The sequence below is a fragment of the Cryptotermes secundus genome, unplaced genomic scaffold, assembly GCF_002891405.2.
Source record: "Cryptotermes secundus unplaced genomic scaffold, Csec_1.0 scaffold280, whole genome shotgun sequence".
NCBI lineage: Eukaryota > Metazoa > Arthropoda > Insecta > Blattodea > Kalotermitidae > Cryptotermes > Cryptotermes secundus.
In genome coordinates this window covers 481,305-488,289 of record NW_019720566.1, presented here as the reverse complement: position 1 = coordinate 488,289, position 6,985 = coordinate 481,305, and positions in this window count along the sequence as shown.

The following is a 6,985-nucleotide window of genomic DNA, read 5'->3' as shown; positions in this document are numbered from 1 at the left end:
ATAAATTGTCTACATGTTCCCCAAAATACTGAAAACAGCTTATGTCCCTTTTCAGTTGAAGGTCTGAAGCAGCTACCTGAATCCAATGCAGAATAACTTGCAGTAGCACCCAAGTTGATGGTAAATATTATCGTTAAAAATGATAAATGTCATAGAAAAATTATGTCGGTGAAGTGGTTGAAGTTTTAGCCCTGTGCGTTGTATGTTTTATGTTTGTTCGCAAATCTTTCTGCAAACATTTCTTATTTATTTATTTATCTGTATTGACTCGGCTGTACAGGATGAGTATACTTAACGTCAGAATGTGTTTGTGAGAGATAAATCATTGAGACGAATGGTAGGTTGGTTAATAAATTGTCGAATGTTAAGCCTCGAATATTGAGATGAAGAAAGCATGGCACTTTGCCTGCACATCTCATATGTATCTTCAGAATATTTTGGTAAGGGTGCGCCGACTTATTTTACTTTAAATAGAAGGTCAGAGGGCATAGAAAAATAAATTTTTCCACTGAGTGTTAATTAAGTCTTCAGATCGTTGTCAGGTAACCTTATTCCAGTCAATTACATTTTTTCGGTCGTAATATACAACCATGCTGTTGAAACGTCTATAAAACCATGACAACAAGGAATATATACGCTACAACGCCTCGCTATTGTCTCCTTGCCTTTGTTACCCATGTCTTTCCATGGCCGACATTCTTTTGTTAAACGACGAACCGGAAATTAAGTGGTAAAGACATGTTTTAACTCCTCTGGTGGAAGATTCCATTATGAATATTTAGGAAAATGTTAATTAATCTTGTGTTTTTTACTGGTTGTTACTATAAATTAGACGCGGCAGTCTCATGGGTTTGTAAATAAGAAACTATTTCGCGTTATGCTAAATCCATATGAAACAAAAAAAAAAGAAGGAAATTCCGTGGTTTTAGTCCTCAAGCGAACTATACTAAGCAACCGGGCGACCGCCGCTTGTCGCCGTATTTAGTGCCAAATTTAGTGAATAGATGGTGTCGCGTGGTATGTGGCCTCACATACCTCAATGTCCGCCATCTAAGCAAAGCCCTTGTGTCAAGGAGTCTGTTCCCTAGTCATGTAGCCTGCTTTTTATCAGGCTGTTTGGGCCTATGGCTTTTACCAGAAAAAGCCTCAGTCTGGTCCACTTACAATAGTAGACACTCATCATAGGCTAACTGAATCCAGAATGTGGCGCCGTACTCTTAATTTCTTTATAAAAATAGTTAATTTCCACAGTTGATTGCTTTTCATATTTGCCAGTCAAACTGTTAGACCACATCGCCAATTTTGCTACAGTTTCTTCCGTCTCAGAAGTTTCACAAAATCGGTGAATGTTGGGATTTAATACAGTGCGTACAATCAAGTGCGCGCCGCGGCTGCAATTTGCCGTGAGTCATACCACCGCAGAACGGATGCAACTCCTCCCCGCGACTGCAGTGCTCCTACGCCGATGGTTGCATAATCGGAACCCGAGGTTGCATTAAACAGTCAGTCTTTGTCTTGCTGTGGAAGTGGAGTGGAATGTTTACAGCTGTCGACAGACGGTGGAAATGAAGTTCACTATTAAACAGCGTGTGTTTATTGTCGAAACTATTGCAAGGAAAAACATTTACAGAAAATTCGCACGTAGGTTTCGTCAGAAATATCCTGACTCGCCAGTTCCCACAAAGTCGTGTGTAAACAGGCTTCTGAAAAAGTGGCGGGCCACAGGTTCAGTGAGTGACAAGAAGAAGCAATCGAAGAGAACTGTGCTGACTGAAGAAAAGGTTAAGGATATTCAGGCAAGATTACAGATCAGTCCTCGAAAATCGTTAAGACGCTTAGCACAGGAAACTGGTGTTTCGCTAGGATCTGCTCGCACAGCCACAAAGTTAATCAAATTTCGCCCGTATAAAGTAACAGTTGTGCATGAGCTGAAAGAACCAGATCATGCAGCAAGAATTCGTTTTTGCAACTGGCTGCTGCAAAATGTACACGATGGAATAGTGGATCCTCAGCTTCTATTCATGACTGATGAAGCGTGGTTCCACGTTGGTGGCCACGTCAATGCACAAAACGTAAGAATATGGAGCAATGAAAATCCTCACGCTATACAGCAAGTGCCATTACATAGTGAAAAGGTGGGTGTGTGGTGTGCTGTAAGCCCGCGGCGAATCATTGGCCCCATATTTTTCCACGATACCGTGAACTCTGATCGGTACATTAATGACATACTGAATCCCTTCTTCGATCAGTTGAATGCCGAAGAAAGACAATACGGGTATTTTCAGCAGGACAACGCTACAGCACATACGGCTAATGCATCCATGGTCGCAATACAGGAAGTGTTTGAAGACAGAATTGTCAGTAGAGGACTGTGGCCTCCCAGATCCCCAGATCTCAGTATTTCTGATTATTATCTTTGGGGCAACCTGAAGCAAAAAGTCTACAAAAATAATCCCCGCAGCATTGATAGTCTTCAAAATGAAATTACACGCGTAATTCATTCAATTACCGTCGACGAACTGCAGAGAGTGTCGCGTAATTTATTTGTGAGATGCGCGGCATGTTTGCAAGCAGAAGGAGGTCACTTTCAGCACCTGTTATAAACTACGGTAAGTTATCTTTTTACTGTATTCTTATAAATGTGTGCATGTAGAGCAACTTATGGACGGAGACTCAGCGACACCACTACACTCACGCTATCGGGGAACGGCACTGCAGTCGCGGGGAGGAGTTGCATTCGTTCTGCGGTGGTATGACTCACGGCAAATTGCAGCCGCGGCGCGCACTTGATTGTACGCACTGTATATAGGTGTATGGGATATAAGGTAAAGGTGTCCCTGTGCTTAATTAATTAAGCACTGTGTCCTGAAGGCGTATGGGGGAGTTTGTACAGATTTCTTCTCTTCTACATATATCATCATTTTTACTAAACTCAGGGAAAAGTCTACTGGCATGTATGAAATTGGACTTCAATCATAGGGCTTAAAGTATCAGTTAAGTATCGATTTAAACGCGAGAAGATTAACGACAATCGATTTCTCTTATTAGGAATCTAGATGAAGTTATAGAAAAATTAAGATACATGTAATTGCGTAAAATGATTTTTAGTAATTTGTACTTCAAACAGAGAGTGAAATGGCCTGGCCCTCTGACGCACGAAAGAAACATGAAACCCAAAAATGTAAAGTTGTCCCTGTGCTTAACTAATTAAGCACTACGCCATGAAGATGCATGGAGGAATGGATGTATAAATCCATATTTTCTTGATTTCGCCACTAGGAGGTGAATGCTCAGCTTCCGCCCCAGCCGCTTTAACCCCGGGGTAATAGCCACCGCTAACTATTGAATAGGGGGCTGGGTAGAGAAGAGAAAATTCTTGACCCTACAGGGACTCGAACTCCTACTCCTCGGTCATCCAGTCCATATCCAGTCGCTATACCAGCTCTACAAGAAACGCATAGCGGTAGAAATTGTAAGAAAATTGGATTTAAAAGGGTAATAGGAAGATATCACTCGAAAATATTGGTATATGCGAGAGAATATTACCACGGATTGTGAAGATACCAACCGGCCTGAACTGGCTCAGGACGGAATGAACTCATGTGTATTTGTGAGGATGACAATTGAATGTCTCGGCTTTCACTCTCAATGCGTAAGGAAGTGGCCACCGTCCAATACATATCTTGTGTTGCATACTTGGTTATTTTGCCACGTAATCAGTTGTCAGGCAGTTCGTGGTTTCCAACAGAGGAAGCAGTCCCAGTAGGTCCCAGTATGATTCCTTACCAGTTGATACATGTCAATAATTGGACAGTAATATCGCTGCAGGAGAACACTTGAAATGGATTGACAGTAGCCGGGAAATATGATACAATGTTATATTCCCGAAGACAGTACTGTATGGAGTGAAAATAATTCGTGACCCTTTAAAGGCGGTTTCGAGTAAAGATCTTAAAGCCCAACACATGGTGTGCAAATATATACAGTGTAATGAAGGTCTGTCTGTTTGTAATTGCCAATTTCAAGCATGTAGCGTCACACTCAAATGTCATTTTGTTGAAGTCATGCAAAACTGCAATTAAGCTGTTTTTGCGATAGATCGAAAATAACATTGCTGAGCGATATTTCCTGTTTTGTCAAATATAGAGCCATGTACCCATCGACCGGCTTAAATGAATGCATTATTCAGCCGAGAATGAAAGCCCTTGTTGCATGTGTGGCTATAAATATCACTCGATACTCTGATTACCCTGTCCCGCTTTCGACTCACCGCTAGTTAATATGTGATTCCTGAAGGATACAGCTATCTATCGAGAATAACTCGAATGAATTCAAGGCCACCAGCGCGCACTGTTGTGTCAGGAGCGGAACGAGTAGGCTACTCCGCCTTCCCAATGTCACTGCTAGTTTGCATTTCTCTGTTTTCCTCGCTGTATTAATCTGTTGCAGATAAAACCAGTTCGATACTTCATTTCGTTTCAGCCCTTTATGCTGGATTATGACAGAAATCAGAGCTAATGTGCATAGTGCTGAGAAACTTAAAATTCTCTTTTTAGCAAAGATAGTTTAAAAATATGGCTATAATATGCTTCCTACTTCGGTCCATGAAATACCAAAATTACCAGACAGTTTGTTTTTTTTTTAATTCGCTTAGCAGGGGGTGGAGTCCAACGGGGTCCACTGGGCACGGCGGCCACTGATTGGCCTATTGTAGTCTGCCCCGGGTCATTATGATGATGGAGAATTTGGTGGAATGAAGATTGGCAGGGGACCCCAAGGTCCTCGGAGAAAACCCGCTCCAGCGCCACTTTGTTCACCAAAAATCCCACTTAACCAGACCCCGGGATCGAACCCGGGTCGCCGCGGAGGGAAGCTAGCCACTAACCGCTTGAGCTATGGCGTGGCCTACCAGTCAGTTTACGATATTATTGTTCCCATATTTGAGTGTTAAATTATTTTAAAAGAAGCGGTTACTAACCTACCCATACAACCCTCGACCTGGAGGATATTTGGGCAAATAACTCGGATAGAATAGTCAAGGGAAGAACACCAAATTCGAATATAGAGTAACTTATAAACCAATAGGATGCCGTGACCGTGGGAAACCTTGGACAAGATTGACTGAGTATGATACACCCCTCGTAGTCATTGTTGTGAGAACCAGAAAACAAAATAAAAACATTACATACTAATTCAACCAAAAGGGGCACGAAATAGCGTAGTTGGCTGAGACACTATGCTACAAGCCGGAAGGTCGCGGGTTCAAGTCCCGATAAGGTCACTTGATTTTTCAATTGATCATCCTTCCGGCCGCACTATGGCCCTGGTGTCGACTCAGCCTCTAACAGAAATGAGTACCAGGAATATTCTTTGGGGTAAAGGGCAGCCGGCGCTTAGGGCTGACAACCTTGCCGCCATCTATGAGCCGAACTTTAAAAGAGGTGATTAAAAGTTTCAGCAACTGCTTGATTAATGAAAAGAAAAAGTAACCTCAGTGGCTTTAGTCCGCAAGAGAACTATACCATCCCAGTGACCGCCGCTTGTCGGCGAAGTTAGGCCCCCCATACACACACAGTTTGGCCTTCCGATCGACCTTACAGGCAAAACTGTGACAGTTTACCCCCTCCCTTTCCTCCCCATACACACGCAGATAAACCGGCAGGCTTCATGCCACAATCACGGTCTTCCAGCCTATAATGTTGAGTCACACACGTCACGTGCTACGGTCCTGCAGGCAGAACTGACGGACTGACGGGTTTCCCACAGGCCAACAGTCCAAACGATTGGCCGACCGGCCGCACCACACACATCAGTTTTGCCTTTCGGTCTTCAACTGTGCAGGCCGAAATGGAGGCCAAACTATGTGTGTATGGGGGTCCTATTAGTGTCAACTTTTTGCGGATAGAGGATGTCGCGTGGTCAGCGCAACGAATCCCCAGGGCCGTTAATTCGGTTTTCTAGACCCGAGCCGCTACTTTTGCATTCAAGTAACTCCTCAACTATCCTCACGAGGCTAAGTGGGTCCCGTTTAAGACACACTATTTCTCAGAAAACCTGGTAGCGCCGGGAATCGAACCCGGAACCTCTGGTTCTGTAGCCAGGAACTTTGACTACTAGACTACAGAGGAGGTCTCAATTAATGAAAAGACGAGACGAAAAATGTTTGGTTGTAGGTGGTCCTAGAGAAGGTACAGAAACATGTTCAGCGGTTCAGTGTTTAGGACATTCTCATTCCCCGGAAGGGAAAATGCATGAAACCAATGGCGGATGCTTGTAATACCTTCCTCGTGTTCCCTTTGTTGAGAGGTATTTGAGCCGCGCAGAAATAGCCGTTGCTGGTTCCGTTACTTTCGGCAGGTAGGTAAAGATTGTGGTCGTCCTTTGTCTGAAATCTGGAAATAAATGCTGGTTCTGGTCTTTCGTTTGGAAGGCTATGATGGTCATTTGACAGAGCTTTCTTCAGTTCACATTGCCACAGTGAGCACCAACTGGAAAACAAAATTTGTGTAGGAAGCTTACGCTATTGACACTACTATCTTTCAAGAAACACAGAGCACTTATTGTACAAGCTGAAAACATTAACATTTTATTCAGACGCCTTTTAACAATGCTACTGGTAGATTGAAACTTAGCATGACCCTAAATGTGCAGTATTATGGTCAAAGTCAAGCTGTTATACTCAGAAGGCACAAACCCGAATGTTGCCGGTTCGATTCCCGATGAGGTCACTGAAATTTCAATTGACCTAATCCTTCCAACCAGATTATGGTCCTGGAATCAACTCAACCTCTAGCAGAATGAGTCCCAGGAATCTTCCTGAGGGTGAAGGGCGGCAGGCGCTTACTTACTTACTTATGGAGCTGAGCCCTTCTTGAGGAGCCGCCAATTCTGCAGCTACTCAATAATTTCCCAGCATTTTATGGAACCCGAAGGTTCATCACCGTGTTCACAAGAGCCCTCCACTGGTCCCTATCCTGAGCCAGAT